Source organism: Lactuca serriola, chromosome 7 (assembly GCF_051521515.1).
Source record: "Lactuca serriola cultivar US96UC23 chromosome 7, Lser_US96UC23_V15, whole genome shotgun sequence".
NCBI lineage: Eukaryota > Viridiplantae > Streptophyta > Magnoliopsida > Asterales > Asteraceae > Lactuca > Lactuca serriola.
This window is the reverse complement of record NC_136414.1, coordinates 156762794-156775930: the sequence shown is the minus strand read 5'-3', so window position 1 is coordinate 156775930 and position 13137 is coordinate 156762794.

Genomic DNA, 13137 nt, shown 5'->3' with positions numbered 1-13137 from the left:
ACGAAGCTAAAAATTGAAGATTTTTGGATTTTCCGGATTGAAGCAAAATGTTATGTAGTGTGTTAAGGCCAAGGGGGGGGGGTGGATAGAAAAATTCCGAACTGAGTGTTTTCTCATTCCCTTTTTGGTTTCATAATCATTTTTCGATTATAAAAAGGGAGAGAGATTTAGAATGGAAATTCGAAAGTTGAATTTTTCATATTATGCGGACTTGAAGACCGAAGTGAACTCAAGTATTTGAAGTTTATGAAATGATTTGATTGGAGATTTGGAAGTGATTTCGGTTCATGATCGGTTTGGACTTATTGAAAATTTTTGGAGTGTGCATAAATGCTCAAATTTTGGGCAATTTTTTGGAAAATGAGAAACTCCTAATTACCTTTTGATGCTCAGTTTATATGGTCTCACATTCTAGAACCCAGATTGAAAACTCATGGAAGAATTGTTCATCTCTACATGTGTCACGTTTGAGGCTCGATTCGTGAAGTTGCTCGAGTTTGGAGGATTTGAAGTGGGTCATCAATTCCTAACTTTGAGGGGAAAATGTTGGGTACAAAGTTATTTATGTATGACTTTGTAAACGATTTGAATTTTGTAGACCCACTTGCATGTGGTAAAGTAACCTTGTGACATGATATATATATATATATATATATATATATATATATATATATATATATATATATAGAGAGAGAGAGAGAGAGAGAGAGAAAGATGTAAACACTTCTATATAAGGTGGGTTCATACCACATGTAGATATGTGCTTGAGAGATGTTACACTAAGAGTGTTAGTGAGTGTTAATTATGTACATTTAGTCATTGAATTTTTTTAGAGGGAAACGAACTTTAGATTTTGTTCATATTTAGTCACTAAACTTTTTTTTTTCATTATTTATTTGCCACTGAACTATTGAAACTGTTCACATTTTACCCTTATGAATTTAGTCATTAAATTTTTTTTAGAGGGAAACGAACTTTAGATTTTGTTCATATTTAGTCACTAAACTTTTTTTCATTATTTATTTGCCACTGAACTATTGAAACTGTTCACATTTTAACCGGTCATAAGGGTAAAATGTGAACAGTTTCAATAGTTTGGTGACAAATAGATAACAAAAAAAAGTTTAGTAACTAAATATTTAGATGCTGTGGAAATTTTTTAAAAATATTTTGGTATATTATAATTTTTCTGGGCATGCTACCTTTAAAATTACTTCAACTACCCATGACATTTTGTTTAGGACTGTTATCCTCTTGTCAAATCCACACCTCGGTGGAATGGTGGTGCCCCTTGTATCGGCCCCTTCTAAGTGCACAAATACAACGACTCCATCCACCTTCGGATTATACATTTTACCGTCCATTAGTTAGTGTCAAAAGTTACGTCGATTCTGTTCAAAAACCTATTTTTTAACTCAAAAGTACTTTATAATATCATCCCTTACTATAATAAAGTGACGTTAAATGGGTGTAAAATAACAATTTCGTCCTTATTTGTATTTTTTTATTGTTTGTTTTTATAGATTTGTTATGTTTAATACTGACACCGTGTACTAATTAGTTCCCTTAGAAGACTACAATTCTTAAAGCTTTATACGAACTACCTCAACAACAGTTTGTGCACACAAAATGCTTAGTTTCTCAGTTTAGCTTAATAAATATTTTTATTTACGAAATAAGAGCAAATGATAAAATAACAACATTATTATACTTTGTTTTCTCCAATTTTGAACATCATGAAGCAGATTTATAACCTCAACACATTAGCTAGATGTTAGAAGCATGGTCTAAATCTTAGCAACTTGCAAGTGAGGACCCAACACATCTATCTATATGTACCTAGAAGGCTAGAATCCACAATAGAAATCAGCATCTTACAACAAGTTGCATAATTGCAATGTCTCGTTATGTATATCCAATCACTTTGCCATTAGGAAAAATTGAAAATGTTGTGTCTTCTTCCAAAATACTAATTGTCTGCCACTCTGTTACTATACGCCATCATCCAGTTGTAGGTGACCTCCACCATGCACACCCATGTTGACAAACCTGGCTAAGATACAAAATATTCAATAATTACGCTTAAGGATTTTACATAAATTTCTGCTATTATGCATCTTCTAAACATCTTTCCTGTATTTTGAGTGATACCAAGTTCACTGCAAAATCATAATTAATATGTGAATGTGGTTGAAGAATGATTAGGACAACAAGAACCCTTTACAAGTTTGTTAAAGCTAATTTTTGAGAGCATAGAATAAATTCTTTAACGAGAGTCAAAATATCTTAAAAAGATTTACAATATAGACATAATGATATATGATCAATAGAGATAATATATTTTAAATTTAAATCTAGACATACCAAGGATGCGACGACGAATGTTTAGTTTGTAAGTCTATGTCAAAGTCAAAGATTGGGTGGAGGGTTTTGCTTAGTGACAAACATGGAATTTTGTCCCTAATGATTTGTATCATAATTTGTCAACGAAAGACCGCAAAAACCAAAAGTAGAAAACAACTATTCATAGTCATACACTCATTCATCATAACTACAGTTTATCATGGCACCTTGAAAATAAAAACACTCCACATGCCAAGTAAATCATTTTTAAATATAATGATTTTCGATTGGTCTTGCATTCAACATTATTCAGATATTAAATAAAGAAACGTTATAAAGTACATTTATTTGTGTTTCACGTTTAAGGATAAAGGAAACAAGTGTCAACTTTCTTTCCTGATAATTCAATAAATAAATATTTGGTTAATTCGAATGTATAATCTCAATCTGCATAATGCTAGTCGTCAGGACTCCAAGTATTGATCCAGCGTTGACTTTCTTTTCCAACCATGTTAGGCGTGTGTATGTGTGTGTGTTGAGGGGGAGGGGGTGTTGACTTCGATGCTCATCCTAGAGTTAGGGTTCATTGTTGGATCTGTCAATCCTCTTGTGTAACAGATTTGTAAGATCAATTGTATGGACAAATTGTAATCTAGCTCCTCGCTAGCCGTTTTATTTTATGGTAATATGATGTTAAAAGAAATAGTTTTGTAAGATAACTTCATCAACAGTTCTTAATTAAAAACCGTAACATATGATTTTATGAGCAATAACTGCTGATGTGTAAGATAATAAGGATAAAATAGCCTTGGAAATTCTGAGAATTGTGATTTCACTATCAAATCAAAGTATTGGGTGGTACTCCCTAATCTTTGATTGGATAAGACTCAAAAGAGAAAAGAACAGAGAATGAGTATATGAATTTTCGTAAGTACCAGAAAAAACTGACCAAAATCGGTTAAATACCTTCTTTGTCTGAAAACTGTCAAAACTGTCATAAAACAGTTTGGCAACAGTCAACAAACTGTCATAAATCCGGGTCAAATATTCTAAATTTGGATTTTTGATGCATTTTCAATACAGCAATATAACCTAAATAAAGATCCCAGCCAGGGGCTGCCGCCCCCGGACCCCCATTCGTTCAGGGGCTTCGCCCCTAAATGACAGTCTACTTTTAATCTTGAATAAACTTAAACAAGTGTGCATTCCACACCTTCCTTACTTGTTTAATATTTATCAAGATCACTTTTGGTCAACAAAAGTAATCCCATTACACTTAAATCACATTAGTGAACACAAATCACCAACATGATGGACAAATGAGCCAATGATTGGGAGTGGAAATTCAAGAAAAAAAAGAAGAAGGAAGAAGGGAGTTCTAACGTGGTAAATGTCAAATATAAGCTTGTTAATAAAGATGAGAATGATAGATAGAAAGATCTTGAGAACTTGTTGATAACAATGTATCATAGATTGGGAAACAATTTGCATTCGCTAGGTTTTACGAATTCAAAATGCTATGACGTTGGAGAACAAGTTATGTATGATATATGGATTTGAAATTTTCATTTGTATGTGTTTGTGGCGAGGTTTGGTTGGGAAGAGGGAATCTAACTTCCAAAGGAAATGATAAAAATGTAGCATGATCAATTCATGAAGAAACCAAGTATGTACTTCTAAGGCGAGAAGGAACATATGTATGCAATGGTGTTGGAAGGAAATTTTGTAAAAGTTGGAACCAATAGGATATCGCGGAAGGAAAGAAGATTACATTAGAGGCAACATATTTGTTAGTAGTACCCGACTCGGGGAATTCTAAAGACACCTGATTTAAAGATCAAATACTAATGAAAACCACTTTGATTATAATCATCATACCAAAGTGGTTTTTTCAAAAACTTTCATATTTTAATTTATTAATTATCAGGGACATCAACTACATGAATATTACAATTATTATGTACTGCATTCGGTAGAATATATGCATTAAGTCGAGCATTGTATAATATTTCTCATACAACAAACGTTTTGGTCTGTTGTGACGCCAAAGTGGAAAAACTGTAAGTATTGGATGCGATTCTTGTAAATCAAATTTCATGACCATTATGAACGTAGACGATAGCAATAGATCTATGATGTGAGATGTCATTCGGATCATGCCAAAATGGAAAGGAGGCCGACGAACCTAGTTTGTCTAAAAAGTAGACGATTATACCATACTTATTTGCAATGAGGAATCTCTAGCATAATCATTCAATATTCATTTTGTGTAGAACTCAATCTAGTGAAAGTCAATGTGTGATGTAAGTTGTTTATATAATCCTGAAAAATTATTGCATACCGTTCCCAGTTTTCTAATAACTTGTATAATTCTTAGTGGATTTGACACTAGTAATTTTGACTATAACCAAGGGAGATAGCTACTTCCCGAAATTCATAATTTCCTTCTCCCTCCACATCTTCGATGTATGTAACATATGAATGAGATTCATTTGAAATTTTACTCATAAATTGATGAGATCAAATCTCAGATCGTTTAGATCTTTCACAGGTATACTGATGAAAAACAAACAATTAAAACACAATATGATTATGAACATAGTATGGAATCAAAGTAAAGCTTATGATTCAAATACAGTCACGCCTCAACAGAGCTCGATGAAGAACTTCCACTATAGAGGCGAGCTAGGGTTTAAAATACTGATGAGAAAAATAATAAAATCGTTACTGACTAAAGATGCATGCATGCACCTTAAATACTAAAACCCTAGAGTCAAATAATGCACGGTTGGACAGGCCCAAACCGGCTACCAAAACTGGGCTAAGGACCGAGCCCATGACGCAACACTATAAGCCCAACAATCTCCCCCTTTGCGTCAAATGAGGCGAGAGATTATTTCTGTTGAGTAGGCTTCACTGTCTTCAAAACTTTGAACAGCCGAGGAATGATAGCAAGAAGAGTTGCCGAAATTGAATATACCATCTTAGCATGTCATTAAACAACTTCTTGTCGGCTGCTGAGTTTTGATTGCACCTCTGAATGATCTCTAAAATATGCTCCAAACAAGCAGTTGAGAACAGGTGCTTATCAACAAGAGCGAACAGGCATTTTTGACCTTCGCCCCTGAGAAACATCACAGTGTGATATTTTGAGTCAATTTTCCCTTTGATCATTGAGTTTATATCACCAGCTCTTCCCATTGGTTTGATCATAGTTCACTTTGTTGGATAAGGTGTCTAAGTCCATAACTTATTTGGTACATACTTGACCCGACCCGGCATGGTCCATTTGGGTTGCATCTCATCCAAACTATTTATGGATAATTTTATGAGAGTTATACACATATGTTTATTAATATATTATAAGTTATAATATATTAATATGAAGTTATGTTATTTAATTAGTCTTAGTCTTAAATTAATTATGAATTAATTTAGAGATTAAAAGAAAGACTAATTAGATTATGGACTATTGGTTTTATATGGTGTGGGCTAACACTCATTTGTTAATGGCCTAGGCTTGGATGGAAGTCCATGGATGATCCATGGAGCTTTTAACCCATGGATCCTTGGAAAAGGAAAGGTCATGGGTTATTAGGGTTTCACCCTAATCATGTACACTATATAAGCATGCTTATGTTGCATGAAATGGCCCCTTAGGGGTAACTAGTGAACTAGTGTGTGTGTGCTTGTGTGTGGCCGAAAATACAAGTGTGTATTCTCTCTCAAAGTTTTCCAAGAGTTTGTGGTGTTTTGTGATTCCATTTGAGGCATTCACACTATTGGTGCTTGGCCCTCAAACTCCTTAGGAATTGAACTCATCATCAAAAGGTATGTAATCTCATCTAATTCTTTTATGTTTAAAAGTACCCCATGCCATGTTAGATAGGTTATGAACCTTGGAAAATTATTATTTTGCATGTATTTAGACAAACATAGATCCAAGGTTTATTAGGGTTGCATACACATTTAGGAAGTGTTAGATTGCTCAAAACCCAACAGTGGTATCAAAGCCTAGGCTTGCTTGTTTGATACTTGATGCAAAATAGTGAAAAAAGTTGAAATTGTTGCTGTCTGGCTGATGGACTCGCCGAGTTCAAGGCAAAATTCATCCTACTCGGTGAGTAGGTTCGTGCACTCGGCGAGTAGAATGATCAGAATGCAGAATTTCGACTTTTGCTGCTGGAAATGGACTAGAAACATTACCCTAAACTGTTTTGGTGTTTTAAAACTTGTTTTAGTTGGTGTAATGGTTATTCTAATCCATTTACAATAGCATATATCAAAATTCCATGATTTTTAAGTGTTCATATAATTCTTGAAATTTTGATGATCATGTTCATGTTCTTATGAATTTAGAAGATGATAGGAATTATTTGCTGAATTGTTTAGAATTAATTCTTGATCATTTATGTGTTTTAATGGAGTCCATAATTTGTCCTCAAGTTATGGATATCCAAAGGTCACTTTTATTTAACACACACATAAAACACATAAGTTACATGAAAATGAAGAGTCTTCATTTTTATGAACCTTTAATTCATAAGTTATGAAATGAAAAGTTTTGGATGGTTACAAAAGATGAAGAGTCTTGTCCTTAAGTTATGGAGGTTCAAGAGTCACTTCATTAATAAATATATAAATAAAGTGTAACCTTAATTAATTCCATAAGTTATAAAATAAAGAAAAGTAATTCTTTTATTAGTTTAAAGTGGAACTTGAAGAGTTTTTGGATTAAAACTACTTTAAACACATAAATCATGGAATTAATTAGTTTTGAATAGTTTCAAAACTTGTCCTCAAGTTTTGGAATTTGGAAAAGTTTCACACACTTTAATAAACTTTAATTCCAACACTTAGAATTTTAAAAGTTAAAATTCAACCCTTATACTATTTATAACATTAATGGTTAATTATTATATATATGTATAAGAATAAGTCGTTTTACCGTTAGTAGGCCTCATTCACGAAGCCGGTCTATAAGGTGGGTATAAGGTTGTTGCCTATAAAATGGCGACTTAATGGGTGTCCACTCTCACCCACCGCTTGCTTGATCGGTGGAGGGTCGTTAGCCGAACGGGTAGGACAATGACTTTAAATCCTCATTAAAAGTATAATAATTATTACAAAGTAACTAAATATTTTTTATTTAATTCCCAATCTTAGTTACTTTAGGAAAAATGTGAATTTGGTGCTAGCCCATGGAATTCACACTTTGTACCTTACCAAGTCGTTGGTGGAGCGTGTGTGGTTAACCGGCACACTAACTTGGACTAGTAAGGATCACGAAGGGTGACTTAATGTTTGTCATAGATCAATGGAGTGTGTGTGGTTAACCGGCACATTGATTGGGTGATAATATTAAGGGTACCAAGTGAATTGGTATGGTTATTCACACCTTGTTTTGTGATCCTCGGCATCCCAGTCACAAAATTTGAGAGGGCACACTCGAGATTGAAACAGGCCATTGAAAAGTTCAATGAATCTCAAAAGATCTAGGAATTTCAAATACAATTAAAACCTAATAAATATTTCGTTTTTCATGGTGGAAATTGGTGAATCGTCATTCGCCTACCTTCAAATATTTTATAGCTTGGATTACGGCATCCCTCTTCCAAATTATAAAATATTGTGTTGGGTCCTAGCCTTAATATTTCATATTGGGTGTTATATTAAGGACTTTGAATCAACTAACTTGATTTTCTCCCATTATAGATGTCTGGTTCAGACAACTATGATCTTCCCAAATCTCTTGAAGATGGTGTCCCTCAACATCATGCTTCACTTCCTCCACCTCCTCCAATTATTCTCCCTCACCCACAAGTTCTTGAAAAGTTTAAAGTCACTCAATTCCTATTGGCAAGCATAGTGTATGTGTGCTCACATCTTGGAGATAAAGTCACATATTGACAAGCCGAGAGAGTTGGGTGTCAAAGTCTCGTGAAAGTTGGATGTTCAATCACTTTCTTAGTAACATAGTGAGTCTCTTTGGGACTACTATGAGACAGACTATGACATGACCCTTAATGATGTTATCTATTTGCTTGGTGTTGTGGAATCATCAATGATTTGGAACACCAGTAAAGCAAATTTGATTAAAAGAACAACTTCCCAAGTCTTAAATGGACATTGACAATGGTAGCATTGGATATCTAGGAAAAGATTTCTCTTCCCAATGGAAAGGGATCGGCCATAGTCAACTCGGTTGACCAAATGGTAAAGAGAAATGCTAAGTCTGAGATAGTCTCATGTGCCATTACCAAAGGGTCCATGTGTTTTGTTGCCAAAGGAAGGGGCATTGGTTGCGAAGCTGCCCTATTCACCTGAAAGGTCATAAGGTTGATCAAGTCAAGAGGTTTGACTCTACTTCGGGTAAAGTCCACTGTCTAACTCTATTAAGTTCCTATTTGGAGATTCTTATTACATAATGTGAATGGGTCACATGCTGATGTTTTAAGAATCAAATAGGAAGCTTAAAGTAAGTATATGTTGATTCTGATTGCGAAGGTGGGTTTCGATCGCATGGTTCGGTAATCAGAATTTTGAGTTGTTGCTTAAGAGTTATAATATATTGCTTATGAATAGATAACAACAAGGTTTTCATGTGGATTGTAAGGATAAGTTTTTCCGCAAAGTTTTAAAATAAAAGAAAAAAGGGTTTTAATTTTATTTATTTTAAAAATATCCTTACAATGGCATCTGTGGAAAATTGTTGCTTATATGTTTCCAGTAATAACAATATTGGAAAGTGGATTTGATTCTTTCATTTGTGGTAGTGTCTGAATTTACCAAATGAAGAAAGTTTTTCATCACCCAAGTTTCAATTGGACAGAAACTTGGAATCATACAAGTTGTATTGTATGATGAATGAGAATTTTCATCTTTGAAAATTAAGACTAATTCTTTGATCACATGTATATGTGAGTCAATTAAAGGACTAAAGAATTAGGTACACTGGGTGTGCGCTGGTCAAGGTCCACCACAAAGATTGATTTGTCATGATTTACTAAAGATTAGTAAATATGATTATACTTATAAGGTTAAGTATAATTCTGTAACATTGGAAAGGTTACAATGTATGACAAAACAAATGAGAAGAATCATATTAGGCAGAAAGATAAAAGTTTCTCAAATCTGAAAGGATGGGAGAGTACTTTAGTATCGTATTTCATGATCATCTTAATGATTATGAAACCATATCACAAAGTCATACTCTAAGGACGTCTTAGTGCATTGTTATGGCTAAGAAGAGAGGTCATGAATTGTTGGATTGGTTAAGATCGAGAAGATGAGTCATACTTCGTTCCAAAACAATTCTTAGAGTCATACTCCAAGATTGTAACTTTGAGTGACATAAAGGAAGATTTATTAACACTAGTCAAATGTATGAGTAAAATGTTTTCTACTCTTGTACATTTGAGATTGGTAAGTTGTGATGTCTTGGATGAGACAAAGACCAACTAAGACCAATTGTGTGAAGTGTTAGTCTTGATAAGAATCCGCACTATCCCTTGAATATTTGTTTTGTCAAGGAATGGTTCTTGACTAGGGAAACTTATATGTCAAGGGGACAGTGGGAGCCTTAAAGATCCTGAAAGAGTTTCAAGATTTAATCAAGAGTAAAACCTGTAATTTATCACTAGCACACGACTTAAGGTTTGCAACCTATCATGTTGACATAATTGTTGTTTCTGTACCTACTTCAAATAAGTTGAATTTGCATGTGAGTTATCAGAGTTCAACTTGGAAGCATTGGTGGGCCTTGTGCTACCAAGGTGACAAGAAACTAAGATTGAACAAGTTTAATCCATGTAAGGCTGAATTTGTCACTAACCTTATCTTGTGATTATGGTTTTGACAAATTCACATGGATAGGAACTCATACACTATAAAATCTAAGTGTCATCAGGTTTCTCTCCGATTCATGAAAATGATGATGAGGAAACGCTTTCACTAAGTAGATTTTAAGTAGATAGCAATTGTGTTATTTGCATTTGAGACTATGATTACGACATCCCTTTTCATAGTTCTGAAAATTGTTTAGACACACATGTGAGCTATCTAAGAAAGGGTGTATGAATCTAAATTTCAGAAGTCCAGTAGATTTCTGGAAATATGTCAGAGCTAGTGGGAGCATAAGAGCTATGCTTATAATCATCATGCTAGTGGGAGCATGATTATTACGTTTAGTGTTGCAAGTTAGCAATGTTAATTATAGAAAACAAAGTTTCAATTCATGAAGTTGCAGGGGTTGAAAAAGTCGTTTTGCTATAATTAAGGGAGAGGAAATTATACTTCATTTCAATTCTAGAAGCTTAGATTGAGATTTTAATCATCTTTAGTCAAGAATATATATATGAATTTTATGTTGGAATGGTTCAACTTGAAGAAATTCTATATATATTGCGTTTTCAAAATTTGATTATGATTACGGCATCCCTCTTAATAGTTAAATTTTGAAATCATGGCAAATAAAAATATTGTAGCAAAAGACTTGTCTAGTATCATGTCTTTATGTCAAACATCATGAATCGTGTCCCATATGCTTCGGATATAGGATCGATTGCATGTGCTATAATATTCATCTTTTCTAAATTTTCCAAATGCTTAAGGCATTGAGAAGGGAAAAGTCTAGAACTGGATATGACTAAAGTGATTAAGCAATTGTCGAGGACAAATCTGAGGTTCGCCAAAGATTGGTTGCTCAGGGACAGTTGGAAGTATGATGTAAGTTGTCGGAAAGGACCGTATTGACATGTTCTGAAAATAAGTAACTCTTGTTCGGAAGTGATGGTCAAATGGGACTATGGAAATGTCTCCATAGGTGGAAGTTATTTAATCTATGTAAGACTAGAAAACCTTAATGCAAGAAGGATGTTCAAAGCAATCTACTTTGAATATGAGACTTCCGTTCCATAGAAGTTGACCTTCTTTGGAATACTCTGTAATGACTGGTGACAAGGTTTTGCTGACTTTGTGCATAATCATTAGGAAGATTGCATAAAAGTTTAAAATCTAACAGACTTTTTGGTAAATGATAGGAATCGGGGATTCTCACATTTACAATAAGGATTTGGGATTGTGAAATGAGTATCAATGGAATCATGTTCAATTGATCTACATCACAATGTAAGGATCATAGAAAAACATAGTGTGCATACTTGGAGTATGGCATAACTATTGTTTAGAAAAACAAAGTGTACATGCTAGGAGCATGGGACGACTGTTGTTTTATTCAAGTCTTAAGTTGATTGTTTGAAACATTATACAATGAATAATGTGTAATCAATATGGTGATAAATAAAAGGTGGTTCTATTTATATTCAAAAGGGTTCTGAGACCATATTGGATTCGATTATTATTGTGTTTCACTTTGCATGTTTTGACTTCCAAAATAGCTAGGTTATTCTTTCCGAATGACTAAGTTATTTAAACACTCCACAGTCGTTCATATGTTGGAAGTAGGTATGAATCAAGACTGTCATGAATCGAGTTTGTAGATGGCTAAATGGGTTTAGTCATAGCAATGGTTGCTACAACATTCATGAGTGCTCATAAGTTATGAGTATTGGATTAAACCCACGCTCACTTGTATCACTTCATGGAATTTATCTCGAGTGATCGTGAGACGGTAATATCATATAAATCTTCAAACCTAGAGATATGAGTTGTTAACTATGAGTTGGTTGTGCATTGATTGCACGTAAACGCATCAGTAACTTGATGTTATAAAACGTGTCTTTGTGTATAATTCAACAAGTAGTAGAACAAGCATATGAGTTGAAGTTTATCTGTTCCTTCTAGAAATAGAAGTGATATCTGGGCCCCTCGATGATTTTGTTGTGACCTATGTACCGGCCGGTCAGAACTAAATTGATGTGTTCGATTAAGTTCTTTGTCAAACAAATCAGAAATCGGGAAACAAACTGCTGGACAATAAGTACGACGTTGTTCCATGTATTTGTCCGACTGATATCATGAGAGCAGAGGAGTATATGATCACTTATCTAAAATGGCGCTTCATAGTTCAACGGAGTTTTCGAGAGCTACGATTGCTGGTTGGTTCCTGAAGTAACATACGCAAATATAGTTATTAGACTTATCCAAGTGGGAGTCTGTTGGATAAGGTGTCTAAGTCCATAACTTATTTGGTACATACTTGACCCGACCCGGCATGGTCCATTGGGGTTGCATCTCATCCAAACTATTTATGGATAATTTTATGAGAGTTATACACATATGTTTATTAATATATTATAAGTTATAATATATTAATATGAAGTTATGTTATTTAATTAGTCTTAGTCTTAAATTAATTATGAATTAATTTAGAGATTAAAAGAAAGACTAATTAGATTATGGGCTATTGGTTTTATATGGTGTGGGCTAACACTCATTTGTTAATGGGCTAGGCTTGGATGGAAGTCCATGGATGATCCATGGAGCTTTTAACCCATGGATCCTTGGAAAAGGAAAGGTCATGGGTTATTAGGTTTTCACCCTAATCATGTACACTATATAAGCATGCTTATGTTGCATGAAATGGCCCCTTAGGGGTAACTAGTGAACTAGTGTGTGTGTGCTTGTGTGTGGCCGAAAATACAAGTGTGTATTCTCTCTCAAAGTTTTCCAAGAGTTTGTGGTGTTTTGTGATTCCATTTGAGGCATTCACACTATTGGTGCTTGGCCCTCAAACTCCTTAGGAATTGAACTCATCATCAAAAGGTATGTAATCTCATCTAATTCTTTTATGTTTAAAAGTACCCCATGCCATGTTAGATAGGTTATGAACCT